Source organism: Rattus norvegicus, chromosome 16, assembly GCF_036323735.1.
Source record: "Rattus norvegicus strain BN/NHsdMcwi chromosome 16, GRCr8, whole genome shotgun sequence".
NCBI lineage: Eukaryota > Metazoa > Chordata > Mammalia > Rodentia > Muridae > Rattus > Rattus norvegicus.
In genome coordinates, this window is record NC_086034.1 from 63,052,229 (window position 1) to 63,066,462 (window position 14,234).

The 14,234-nt window shown below is 45.3% G+C and overlaps 1 long non-coding RNA gene across 8 annotated transcripts in view; it reads right to left on the reverse strand.

Moving 5' to 3' along the window:
• The window catches only part of LOC102552468 (uncharacterized), a 21,987-nt gene continuing 7,753 nt past the window's right edge, over positions 1-14,234 (reverse strand). For 3 of the 8 annotated variants that reach the window (XR_010058421.1, XR_005494878.2, XR_010058418.1), the window contains one exon: positions 1-277. This is a non-coding gene — a long non-coding RNA (uncharacterized LOC102552468). Of the gene's footprint in view, positions 278-3,371; positions 3,946-10,028; positions 10,410-14,234 lie in introns of those variants that run through there. The other 5 variants (XR_005494876.2, XR_596490.4, XR_010058420.1 and 2 more) reach the window with 4 other exon arrangements.

Below are 14,234 nucleotides of genomic sequence, written 5' to 3' on the forward strand. Positions count from 1 at the left end.
TAAATACAAATATCAAATAGCATTTATTATGAAAGAAACAAAGGAAGCTTGATCTTCATCAAATAAATGCTATCTTAGTCCATTTTCTGTTGCCAATGATGTAATATATCAAGACAGGTGAGTTGTAAAGAGAAGATGTTTATCCATCAATCATGATTCTGAAGGTCGAGGGCCTGTACCTGCTGACTGTCTTCTTCCTGGCAGAATTCTGAGGCGGCTCGTGACATCGTGCGGTGAGCAGGAGAAACTTAGTCAGGTGACTTTTATACCAGACCTACTATGGGAACAATCCATCAATCAGTTATTTGCATGCATGATAATGAAGAAAATGATTCACCATCCATTAATGAGAATAGAGCCTTGCTAATTTCCTAAGCATTCTACCTAGTGACTTAAAAAGCTTGCCGGCTCACCGCCTCGCCAGATCTGAACTTCCAGCCTTGATGGCTTCCAGCAGCTATGCACAGAAAGGACTCCTCCTGCCCCCAGAGTTGTACACAGCAGCAAGGAGGAAGTGCACACTCTTGTGCATCTGACAGGGACTCTCCAAACTCACTTTGGCTCGTATATTTTTCTCCCACTCCCTTCATTAAAACATCAACTCCATGAAATTCATAGCCTTGACTTCATGTACGCCGAACACCACCCCCACCCCCATGCTTAGAAAAGTTAAGTGCGCAAGAACTAACTCGGTAGGGACTCTTCACTGAAAACCCTGAGGCTGCGTTCTACTTTAAAGTTATTCTTATCCCCTGGCCATTTGCATCACGATGTCAATAGGACCCATTTGGTTGTACCAAGTGTGCTCTAGGGATATGCAGAAGTCAGCGTTAATTGGTCAGGGCTTAGTGGAGAAAGGAAATGGAGTTGATGGAAGGGAAAACTGCAGGCACCTAGACCTCCAAACTCCCCCAGAGACCTTGCTCTGCTTACCCTCAGCCTTACTTTCGCTTTCTCCCGTGGAGGTTTTAACCCACGACAACTGCTACATCACAGCCATGCTGCACCAGGCACTTGCCTGTGCAATGCCAATTTTCATCAATGCCACCATTCCCAACAGCAAGAAATCATAAATTACCCCCAAGCCTGAGACTCAGCCCTAGTCCGTTGGACCACCATCTTTCCTCCCTGCTCCCTGCACCCTGCTGTGTAGCTAGGGAGATTGTGTAGCTCCAGTGAATTTACCTGGGTCCAAACTGTTAACAGCAAAGAACAGACGCCCCAGGCGGGACAAACCTGGGGCAATGGCAGAGAAGTGGAAGTATTGAGCAAGCCAGAGAACTCAGGCAGTCAAGAAGTGGCCCTGACCATTATAGGGTAGGATCTGCAAGGTGCAAAGCTCTGGTTCCAGGAGGCTACATTCGGGAGATGGAATCCCAAGAGCCATGAACCTTAAAGAACAGGAGTGTGTTTCTCACCAAGAACTGCAACAGGGCTTCAGGACTCCTAACTGAAGAAGTCTAGACAGCCATGAGGTTGAGTTGCTCAGGACTGATAGGGTAAGAGTGCTCCTCCACCTCCCGGTTACCAGAAAAGGACCCAGTCTTACTGACTGCTAACCAGGGAAACGGAGAAAGTCTCTGCTACCCAGATGCTGTCAGATAAACGGTAGGTGCTGACGCTAGGGCTCACTCCCCCTCCACCAATCACCATCCATGAACACCAGTGTGGCAGGCCCTCTGCTAAGAGGTACAGACATGGCCCTCCAGCCTCACCATACCCTTGTGTAATAAATGAATGCTTCAAGACAGTCTAAAAATCAAGAGTAAAGATAGCAGTATTGTGGAGGAAGCCAAGCAGGCATATAGAAGCTCCCATCCTCCATAGCTACAGGAGGACAATAGGCAGCTCTAGAGAGAGAGCTGCATAGACAGGGTGGTGAAAAACTCTTTCTGGAATGCTTGAGCAATGCCTTCCAACTCCAGGGTTAAAAAAAAAAAATCAGTTCATAAGCAGCTCTAGAAAGAACATTTCTAAGAATGGGGGAGCTACACCAAAGGAGCCGAGTTTTCACCTCTAGCTACGCCAATCAAATTGCCTTCCTTCAAACACAGCTCTTTCAGGGCAAAATACCCAGCATGTTTGGAAGCAGCCCCTGCAAGGCATGAAGTTCATTTCTACAGTAAATGAGAGAGAAAAGATGAACAGCAGACATCCCAGGAGAAAACCCAACTGAGACAGCGGCTGTAGGACCAACTTCCCACAGCAAAAGGCGCTCCTAGAGAAACAACGGAAAGAACTAATAGAAGGTGGGAGATAGAGGAACAACGGGGGTTGGAGGGTAGGGGTGAGGCTGAAGAGGAGACAGAGGAGCAACAGGGGTGGGGATGGGGCTGAAGAGGAGTGCCCAGGCCTTGGGATTGTCAGACAGGTAGGTTGGCTTTGACTTGTGTCTTTGTGGCAATAGGTAGGGTCAGCATCAGGGAGTGGGGTAGGGGTGGGGTGAGGGGATAGAGGGGGGATGGGAGTCACAGCAGCTCACTCTGGAACATCACAAGGAGAAAGTGGTTTCAAGATGCCTCGGTCATAGGAGACAATGGCTGCGGTGGGTACCGCCTACGTGGAACTGTAACCTTAGCGAGGGGCGCGGTCAGTTGATCATGTTTATCCATGGAGGAATATAGCTGGGCCCTGTGGGCTTGCTGTGACACTGAGGGTCACAGTCCAGTGAATCACTTCTCTGTCTGGGTGTCAAAAATACAGTACCTCTTCCCCCAACAAAGACTATACTACTTTTAATTCTCCTTTTAAAAGCTTCAAAATATTTGGGAAGCTTCTTCATAAAGTCTCCTGCCATGGATTTCCCTAGCAGCCTTTGAAATGTTAAGAAAAGTTAGTTAAAATACATTCTTTAGTTTTAGGACACTTATTTTTTAGCCCGTCCACGTGGGAGCCCCCCAAAGTGCTTTGCGTATGCTCCGTCTGTCTGTGCTCCATAACTGAACTAGGGATTCTATTCTAAATTTGCATTTTATTTATTTATTTATTTGACTTTTATTGGGTGGGTTGAAATTTTTGTGTTTGGACTGGTCACTTGTCAAACTGTAGGCCTTGGTCTTGTATCTTATTTTGGGGGTTTGAATTTTGACTCGAGTTTTGCTCGGAACAAACCATGTTTATGCCACAGCAAGGAGTACGGGTGCTAAGGCCTTATAGGTGCTAGAAGATATCTGTGGCATGGGAGTCACGAGGAAAGCTCATGCTTTGGGGAGTGAAGAGCTGAAAGTAAAGCCCTTGTCCCCCGTCTCAGGGGATAAAGGGAAGGAAGGTGGATCTGGGAACTTATTTAGGACTGAACTCTGCCTTAGTAACCATTGCCCAGGAAACAAGTGGTCCCCCAGTTCCAGAATGAAACATCTAGACACTTTCCATTTCCTAATATGTATTTACTCACTTATATTTTCACATGACGCCCGGTTTGCCAACAGTGTGTTTCTCTTTTCTTTTTGTTTGTTTGTGATGGGAACAGGGAGTGCACATGTCTACGCACAGATGTGCAGGTCAGAGGACAGCTGGTAGGAGTCAGGCTTCTCCTTCACGTCTTGTTTGAGATGGGGAGGGCATCTGTGGAAGCCGAGGGAAGCAGGCAAGCTGTTGGGTGAGCCTCTGGTGTTACAGATGTGCATGCTACTGCATCTAGCTTTTACATGGGTTCTGAGGAGCTGGATTCAGCCCATACCCACTATCCCCATACTGTGTCCACGAACCCAGCACTAGGTGTTTCTTAAGCCTTTGCTTGAGTCCTAACAGTCCTCTAAATGTTGATGAGTGCCCTTATGTGATCACAAAATAGGACTGTTTTAGAAATCGCCCCAGAAAAGCAGCTTTGGTAGCAACAGAAACTTTGACTTTTAGCTCTTGCTCACAGATCTCTCCGAAAGCGCCAGAGCCCGGTGACTGCCTTGAAGGAAGGAACTGGAGAGAGTGATGAGACCCCATCAGGACCTTGGGAGAAAAGAAACGTGAGAGCAGAGGCTGTTAACATATCTCTCCCATGCATTGCCACCTCATGCCGCTTTGTTATTGAGGGTGATGATATGGCCTCGTCTTTTCTCAGACCCATTGGTGTTCCAGGTACTTGTCAAAGCTGTGTGTCTGGACTATTTCCGGTAACCACCATTCCATCCCCGCAAGGCAGAAAAATCTTTGACTTCTCATTTTATTGACGGCTAATTGGGAACGCCCCATTCATGTTCACTTTTCTCATTACTCGTTGGATACCCTCCAGCAAACAGTCATACTACAATAGGTTAAAAATAAAAAACCTAAGAAGTGATTTAGTTGCAAGTCAGCTCAAACCTTATATTTAAATATTTTAAAATTCTCCTCAAGTTATCAAAATTCATTAACTCGGTTAAGCATGTATATGTTGCAAATATACCTTGGGCTAGGAACAAATTAATTGTGTCTTTTATAGGTTTGTGAAACAGAACATCCTGCTTCCGAATTTGTTGTAACAATAAATAGTCTGACAATGACCTGTCGCGGTATGTTAAAAAAAGGCTTCTTTTATCCCGCACTAGATCCGGCACCATGGAGCTTCATGGATCTGTCAGATAATTTCATCTCAGTTAGCAAAGCATCTTACCTGCTTTACTTCATCCCATATCACACTGCCGATGGCTACTCTCTGAGCCTGGAAACAATCTCTCCACCCATCTAGTTTCCAAGGCAGGTTGCCACCATGCCAGACATACGCATCCCAATTCCACAGCGGTCCAGTGTGTCCAGTCACCACACACTCTCTTGAACTCAATTAAATGGCCACGTGAAAGAACACACAACACAATAACCTCTGATCCAATTGATAAGACATAATTTGCTCATCTAGACATACAAAATCCTGTACACATCCATCCCCTAAGAATATTCATAACCTTGTAAATGTAAATGGGCCTCCATGTTCTCTCCGCTGCTCTTTTTCTCCTCCAGCCTCCTCCTCCTCTCTAAAACTTTTCTCCTGCCCATCCTTCCTTCCCGTCCAATGACAGGCCTCGTTGTATCTTTTACCTGTCTTCACCTGCATAATGACATCATCCTACAATGACCCGTATTTGAAAAGGAGACTTATATAACTAATAAGAAAAGAGCAGTAGAGCTTCCTAGCACCCCACATCACTCCTGATTCTTTCTATGAACTCCTCCTGGGGACAGTTGAGTACTGACTGAGCTCAGGAACTTCAAAGAACACGAAGTTCAGGGCATGCTCTGTATGTGATAGCAGTTGCCCATGGGAGACCAGAGGAAGTCGATGCCCCTGGAGATGGAGTTATAGGAAGTTATTAGCAACTCAAGATAGGTCCTGGTATCCTGCCAAGTTTGGGTCCTCTGCTCTTAACCATTGAGCCATCTCTCGAGCGCCAAAGAACCCAGATTTTTCCTCTCTCATAGCATGGCTCTCAGGGACATTAGATGAAATGAATGCCAAGGGACTGAGATGGTAGCCAGGGTATGGAGACTGTAAGCTGGGGGGGCTGAGAAGACTTCAACATGCTTCCCACTTGGAACCAAAAGATGTTTTTAGTAGGCAACTGGCAAAAAAAAATATGATAAAGTTGTGATTGATGTCATAGCTCATTTACAGTGTAAATCTCAATATAGGTGAGATCCTGCATTCAGTCTCCAGTGGATTCCCCCAAACACACAGAAACCAAGAGTGTTGACTTATTTGTGTTTTGTCCATATTCTTGAAGAAGTGGAGGATAATGAAGCTGTGTGTCTATGGAAGCTTCTCTAGTTCTTTTATATGCAGAAGATTCAACAGAAGTTTGTCCACCATAGCTTTGAGCACTAAGACCCAAACGATACCACTTGATAGACTCAAGTTTGCTAAGCCTCAACCCATGGGGAAACAATGACATCAAGGACTCAACGAACCCTTAACAGGAGCTGTGCAGCAACGTAAAGTCCTGGCTCTGTCCATTGATTAACTTGATTATTAGGAAGAAAAATGTGGTCCATCTCATCTCCTACTTTCACCATGGTCATAAAAGCAAAAGAAAAGAAAATTTAAGATTTAGAATTAGTTCATTTTCTTTCTTTCTTCCTTTCTTTCTTCCTTTCTTTCTTTCTTTTTAAAGATTTATTTATACTATATAAGTACACTGTAGCTGTCTTCAGACACACCAGAAGAGGGCATTAGATCTCATTACACATGATTGTGAGCCACTATGTGGTTGCTGGGAATTGAACCCAGGACCTCTGGAAGAACACTCAGTGTTCTTAACCACTGAACCATCTCTCTAGTCTCCAAATTAGTTCATTTTCATCTGACCTCTTTGGAAACAGCTATTTGACATCCGCATGCCCCTCCCAGCAAAACATTCTTGGAATGGACAATATACTCAGGCATGAGGACTTAAGGATGCAAGTTCACAGCCTGCAGGGTCAGGGGAAACAGCCATCCCAATCACCATGAGGAACACACAGAAGAAACCATAGTGGAGAAGAAGGTGGGGGCAAGCGAGTCTGATCCTTACTCAGTTACCCCCCACTGTGCTTCAGAATTCCAAGAAGCCATACCTCTACCATTAAGGAGCTATGGATTGCACTTTTGAAGCCTGATCTACCTTTCTAGCAAACAGGAAGGGAAAGTAGTGAAATTGACTGTCTTGTAACTGCTGTTGCTTTTGAGGTACCCACTAGAGGTTAATCTGACCCATGCAAAAGAGTCTGGTGCATGCAATAAAATTATAGCTAACCTTGACTGAGCTTTTACCTTAAGGCCTTTTTAACACTAACCACACCCATGCATAACTTAACTTGACACCTCGGAGTGGTGAGTCTTGCTTATCAACTTGGAGGTAAGATAAATGCCTAGATTGGGAAAATAGAGTTCTAGGTGTGTCTGTGAGGGTGTGTCTGTGAAGGTGTGTCTGTGAGGGTGTGTCTGTAAGGGTGTGTTTGTAAGGGTGTGTCTGTGAAGGTGTGTCTGTGAGGGTGTGTCTGTGAGGGTGTGTCTGTGAGGGTGTGTCTAGAGACAGTACTTGGACCTAATTGGACCTAATGAATAGATGAGTCCTTTGGATTCACACAGACAATGGAATGAATGGATTTGTACAAGGATAGCATTATTGGAAGGTGACAACAGGGAGGGGATGACTCCAAGTTGGAGGAAGTGGGGCCCTGGAATGATGTTCTTGGAGGATAAATCTTTCTCTATCCCCTTCTGAAAACCGGTCTTTCTGGGTTTCCCAGCTGCCATGGGTTAAAGGGCTCAGTTCCACACGTTCCTGCTGCCTAGGTGTTCTGCGACACTCTGGGCCCCAAACCAATGGCACCAGCCAGAGTAGCCAAAAGCCCCCTAAAACTGTGAGCCAGAGTAAATAGTTCCTCTCTGTGAGCTGTTTCTGTCTGACATCTGGTGACGGCTACACAAAAATACTGACTCCAATCTACCTCTTCCCAGCCACCCAATGAGGAAGCTGCTGATGTCGCCACTTCCCACTGGATAGATGGGAACACTGGACTTCTGAGGGTTATTTTCACATTAATGGTGGCATGGTCTTCTGCAGCTATTCTGATGCTCTACTGCTTCAGACATTAGTAAACAGACTAAACATCTAACAGGATTAAAACCACACTGTCATAAGCCAGTTTATTTTGTCCAAAAGGCTTCCCAACCTCTGCCTAGTGCTGAAGCTATACTACGTGAAAGAGAGTTTGTATTAGAATCACAAAGGTCATGCAATTTTCTAGTAATTTCTCATAAGGGAATCTGGTGTGGTCAGTCTACTAAGAGCCATGTTAAAATATCCAGAAAAAAAGAAAAAGGCTGAGGTGGCAGTGTGGTGTCCTTTTTCTTTGGGTGGCTAAGGTAGTTTAACAAAAATAGACTGAGCTGCGCGTCAAGAAGTTGGACAAGCTTATTCTGGTATCCCCTCCCACACTGCTTTGGCATCTCCTTCTGAGATCATCTCCTTCTGTGTATCAGTTCACATGTTTAAACAGAAAGACACAGATGAGTGCCGAGACGGACGGCCCCAAACTCAGACTTTTCCGAATTATATCTAAAGTCACCAGAAAAGCTGCAGTTATTCTGAAAATGTCTGTGCTGAGAGATCTCAGTTTCTTGGCAACAGCAAGGTGCCCAACAGGGGTAGGAATCAGGAAGCTGTTGCCTGGAGAGGACCGTACAATTTCTGTATACAGAAGAGGGTCAAGAGTTGGGAGGGGTGATGGGCACGGAGAAGAGTTTGTGGAAGGACCTATGTAGCTGGAGGCCAGAGGGGGAGAGAATTCTGGGAAGCTAAAAACCTGTTAGTTCTTTATAACTGGAGGTCAGTGCTTGAGAGAGGGAGGAGTTGAAGGCAGAGAAAACCTGGGGGTTCATTCCTTGGGCAGCAGGAAGCCACTGAAGTGTTTCGGTAAATGCTAATTAATTGTATCTATTCATGGGCTTAGTTTATGGATTCATGTTTATAATATACATTTGAAACCTAAGGAAAAAAAAACCAAAAAGACCAAAAATCCAACTGCTAAGGAAATGCCAAGGTGTTTCTATCTCCTCTCGGACAAGAGCAAACACCATCCACAACAGTTCAGCCAACCCCAGGATCTTTCTGCTCTGAAAGGTCTCCAGACATTTGTCCCCCAAGAAGTCTAAATCATCTACTAAAAGACTACGTGTCTTAAATAGCCCGTGCTCACTTGCGTATGAATGACTTCAGTGAAATCATACTTTCTGTTAAGCCCAAGGTTGGGGTTTCAATCACAGCCTGCAGATAGAACACACCAAGCCAACATGGTTCCATGTGGAGAGGTTTGATGAGAGGAGAGGAGAGGAAAGGCGGGCCATGAGCACATAAACGGAGAGGGGTAGAGAGAAGGAACAGGGAAGAGGGGAAGAACAGGGAAGAGAAGAGAACAAAGAGAGAGCAAGAGGGGAGGAAGAGGAAGAGGAGGTGGCAAGCAGCCCCTTTTATAGTGTCAGGCAACTATGGGGTGGAACATACCTGGCTGTTGCCAGGTAGCTGTGGGGGTGGAGCTTAGACAGAATACCAACACTTTCAAACTTGCTTTTAGGGGTTAGGGATTTAGCTCAGTGGTAGAGCGCTTGCCTAGCAAGCGGCTCGGTCCTCAGCTCCGGGGCGAGGGGGGGGTTGCTTTCACCCATAAATTCTATAAAATGATAAAGACATCACTGGGTTGACAACTTTCTATGAAGTCCCGGTAACAACTAAGAAGGGTATAGCTAACATCTACTAATGACGTCCCAGCCGCACAACAAGCCATGCAGCCAGTATCCTCGGAGTTACCATGACCAAGCACACCTGGAAGAAACACCAGTTGAAGTGTGGAAGAACCTACTGTTGGAAGAAAAACAAACAAACAAAAACGAACCCCTGAAATAGTCAGTGTATTCAAAGCTTTGCCAAAAGGAAAAGAACCCACCCCACCCCACCCCCCACATACACACAGATGAGTTTATCTCCCTCTACCCTTTTCTTAGCCTATGGATGGATGATTAAGACTGCCTCTTTCTAGAAGAGTTAGGCATGCCTATTCATCTAGCAAATCTGACTTAGCTTCTGTTTTGATCTGAGCATTGTGGTAGGCACCCTAAAGAAAGGAATTAATAAGACCCAGTGTCTGCCTTTGAATCGCTCACAATGACATAGGAGGCGCAGACAGCAGTAACCGACCTGTCCAAACGACACAAGACGTTATTGGGAACTATGAAATATATGTTGTCTCCAGGACCAGGCTCATAATTTCAAAAAATAAAAACAAACAGGAATTCCCAGCTGCAAATCTTTATAAACAATCCCTTTCCCCCAGGACAACAGTCAATCTTCAGTAAGAAAAACAGGAAGCATCCTATTCAGGCTCCTGGTGGAAGGATGCAGGCTGAATATTCATTAGGGTGGGGGTGGATGGGAGCAGGAGAGGGAAAATGGCAGCCAGCCAGGGACTCTCACTGCATCCCATCTCTCAAACTACCGGGATGCGTTTTGTCTACAGCCTCCTTGGAAGAGGGGCCGTGAAACTGCCCTGTTGTGATATAAAATATGATCACAATAACTAAGTTAGATAATAAACTATTCTTTATTTGCTAATAATTGTCAGCTCACAGGGTCTGTACATGTATTAACACTGAAGCATGTAAAAATGAAAGAAGCATTTGCTTTCTGCACCGTCGCCTGAGGGGAATAAAAAATAATTCCGAGGCTGCATAAAACGATAATTATGATACAACGCAGTCAGGAGAGCCAACAAAGAGTCTGCTTTCCTTTTGTGTTGTTACCCAGTTAGTTCTTCCAACTTTCTGCTGCTGACGATGGCAGCACTGGGCTTGGCTGAATGGTGGGCGGACAGGTAAGCCTAGAGGCAGACTGCCAGAGAGGGGATCATATGCATACGGTTGTGCTATAAACACGGGACAATAGGCCGGTTCTACAAGGAGGACTCTGAAAAGGAAAGGAAGACATGTTTATGAGCAATATAATTAACAGTTGGGTACCTTGCTGAATTAAGACATTATAACTGGATGAAGATTTTTTTAAAGGGACAGCAGAGAAATGCCAAAGGGGAGTGATATGTTAGTTATATGTTATTTCTCCTTCTGTGAAATTAACCAATTAAAGTCACACACACACATATATATATGTGTGTATATATATACATATATATATATATATATATATATATATATACAGAGAGAGAGAGAGAGAGAGAGAGAGAGAGAGAGAGAGAGAGAGAGAGAGAACTGAAAAATACTTGCTGGCAATGTTGAAGTAGAAATTAAATGCATTTGGCTGAATTTCATAAAGGAAATCAATGTTCCCATTTGCTAAATCTAAGGTCATCTAAGTTCCTTTTCTAGTCCTTGACAATGTACAAGCTCCAACACCCCAGTTCTTTCAGAGTGAGTCACAGCTGCCTCACCTTCCTTCCACCCCACCTCTAGCCAACATGCTTCCAACTCCCAGATGTGCACACAACCCTTTGTGTTCAGGTTGTTCCTCCCACATCTTCCTGGGGGAAGAGGATAGGGTGAGGTGGTGCTGGTCTGATTCCCTTACAGTTCCACTCTGGTGTCAGTCCCCGCTTTAGCTTTTAACGGGTGTTCGTTCAGTGGATGCTGGATCCAGTGAGGTGGAGAAAGTTCCATGAAGTGATGCCACTACACCTGATACTCCCTCCTCCCCAAATGACACTCCAGTGAAACTTCCCTCACCCCCCACAAGATACAGGCAAAACCAATGTCTCCCTTCTCCCTCCAAACTCATAAATCCTGGATATGAAGGAGACCCCGAAAAGCCATCAGCTGGAAGCAAGGAAATGGTGTGGTATTTAAAGACTCGGAGGTGAGAACTGTTTTCAGTCTGGGTAGTGAGAAATAAAACCAGGACCCATGCACATGCAAGGACCCCATCACTAAGCTATAGCCCTACCCAGGCATTTTGATTTGATTGATCTGTTTGATGAATGCAAGGGTTGAGGATTAGTATTTGCACTTCTGTTGAGGTTCCCTGAGTCCTTTTCCTCATACCGTTCTGTCTTAGCTCTTCATATTCCCTTTCTTTAAAAGGCTACCATCTCCAGAGAGGAAAGATGGACTAGTCACAGAACTCCATAACAGAGACCATGGATTCTCTCTTCAAATAATAAAATACACGTGACGTGAGCAATATAAAGAGAGGGATGCCCACTGCCATCCTCACATTCAAGTGGAGAAAGGGATGGGCGTTAGATGGCCCAGAAGAGTGGGATTTCTGGTTCTTTTTCCCAGTCTTTCTGGTTCTCTGAATAAGAATAGCACCCTTCCCCCCAACCCCATAGGTTCATGTACATGAACGGTTAGTTATCAGGAGTGGCATTATTTGAGAAGGATTGGGAGGTGTTGTCTCCTCTCCCTCTCCCTCTCCCTCCCTCCCTCCCTCTCCCTCTCCCTCCCTCTCCCTCCCCCTCTCTCCCTCCCTCCCCCTCCCTCTCTCTTTCTCTCCCTCCCCCCCTCTGCCTGCTACTCTAGCACCATGTGTGCTGCCATGTTCCCTGCTATGATGATAATGGACTAAACCTCTGAAACTGTAAGTCAGCTCCCAATTAAATCCTTTCTTTTCTAAGAGTTGCCTTGGCCATGGTGTCTCTTCACAGCAATAGAGCAGTAACTATGACAGTTCTCCTCCCAAAGTGAGAAATCCCTCTCTTCTGGGCCATCCAACGCCCAACCCTTTCTCCACTTGAATGTGAGGATGGCAGTGGGCACACTGAGGCTGCATTTTCCTACATGATGACCCAATTTTCCAATGCCATTATGTGATGCCTCTTACATATATGCTTCTGGTAGAATCTTGGCATGAAGTATATCTTGTCATCACTTGGGTGAGATCCAGAACTACTAAGCCACTTTACCTAAGACTGAACCCTTCAGCAGAGTAAAGCTTGCTGAAGAGCTTCGGTGGCATGTCTGTCTTTTGTACCCTGCATTGTTTGTGGAGTCTTGGAAGCTTACCTTTGGCATTATGTTCTAGATATTTACATAAGAACTTGTGAACATAGTGGTTTTCAAAGCATACGTTGGCATTTCATGTCATGAAAATAAAAGATGTAGGTTAGTGTCTGCACCATTCCCTGTCAGTAGGTTTTAATAGTGGTAATTTCAACATGGGGTGGATGGATGAAGGGGGCTGGGTGGGGAGGGGAATGGGAAGGATGAGTGTGGGGAGGACAGAGGGAGAGAGAACTGGAATCAGTGGGGTTGGGGACATCTCCGGGTCGAGCTAGAAACATGGGACGCTCTCAGGAACCTATGAGGGTGACCCTAGCTAAGACTCCTAGGGTTGGGGGATATGGAACTTGAAGTGACCATCTCCCGTAACCAGGCAAGACTTCCAATGGAGTAACTGGGACAGCAACTCAGCCACAAAACCTTCTACTCACAATTTGTCCTGGTTACAACATATGCAAGGGCAAAGGTAAAGCAGAAATTGGGAAAATGGTCACCAACGACTGGCCCAGCTTGAGAGCCCTCCCGTGAGAGAGCACCCACTCATGACACCCCTAATGATACTCTCCTAAACTTGTAGACAGGAGCCTAGCATACCTGTCATCTAAGAGGCTTTACCCAGCAGCCAATGGAAAGAGATACAGAGACCCACAGCCAAACATTAGGTGGAACTTGAGGAGGCCTGTGGAAGAGAGGGAGGAAGAATGGAGGGGGTCACAGGGGTCAAGGACACCAAAGAAAACTGACAGAATCAACTAACCTGGGCCCATGGAGCCCACAGAGACTGAACCACCCACCAAGAGCATGCATGGGACAGACCTAAGCCCTCTGCACAAGTGTAACGTTCATGCATGTGGGACTCCTAACAACAGGAGCAGGGGCTGTCTCTGACTCTGTTTACTGCTTTTATATCCCTTTCCCCTAACTGGGCTGCCTTGTCTATCCTCAAAAGGAGAAGGTGTGCCTAGTCCTACTGCAACTTGACATGCCTAGGTGGGTCAACATCCATGGGAGGCCTCCCCTTTTCTGAGGAGGAGGAGCGAGTATGGGGGGAAGGGACATTAAAAGACTGGGAGGTGAGGAAAGGAGTTTTGATAGACATGTAAATAAATAAATATTAAATAAAAATTTAAAATTTGGCAATTTCAATACTACAGTGGAAGTCAGCACCATGTACCATTCAACCACCTCTAAGCAGCTCCTTGTAGGTAAACCCAAAGGTTTTTCCAGACCTCTGGCTATGAGCTTCAAAGTGAATAGGCAATTTACCTATTTCCAGAGTTAATGTTTATTTGTTCTTTCACATAACTTCATAAACCACAGAAATTTATTCTCTCACAATTCTGGAGGCCTAAAGTCTGGGGTCAAGGTCTTGACAGAGTCCTGCTTCCTCTGAAGGCATCATAGAAGGGCCTTAACCAGGCCTGTTACCCAGAGGTCTCCAGAAGTCATTTGGTTCAAGTGAGTATGAAACCTGTCTTTATATGGAGTTCTCTGTGTGTATAAGGCTGCCTCTTCTTGTGTGTACATGTATATGTGCACATTCATGTGTATGTGTACATATATGCATGAATATGTAAGTCGAGGTTGGCTTCAGATGTCTTCCTCAATCACACAATGTTTTTTTTTTATGAGATATATTTGATTGGGGCACTATCCAATTGCAAGGGACTCATAGCTAGTGCCTTCTCCATATGACACCATACACACAAATACAGACAACACACACAGAGGTGTTACACAGGGACACACAAACACTACAAACATACATAGGCAACATAAA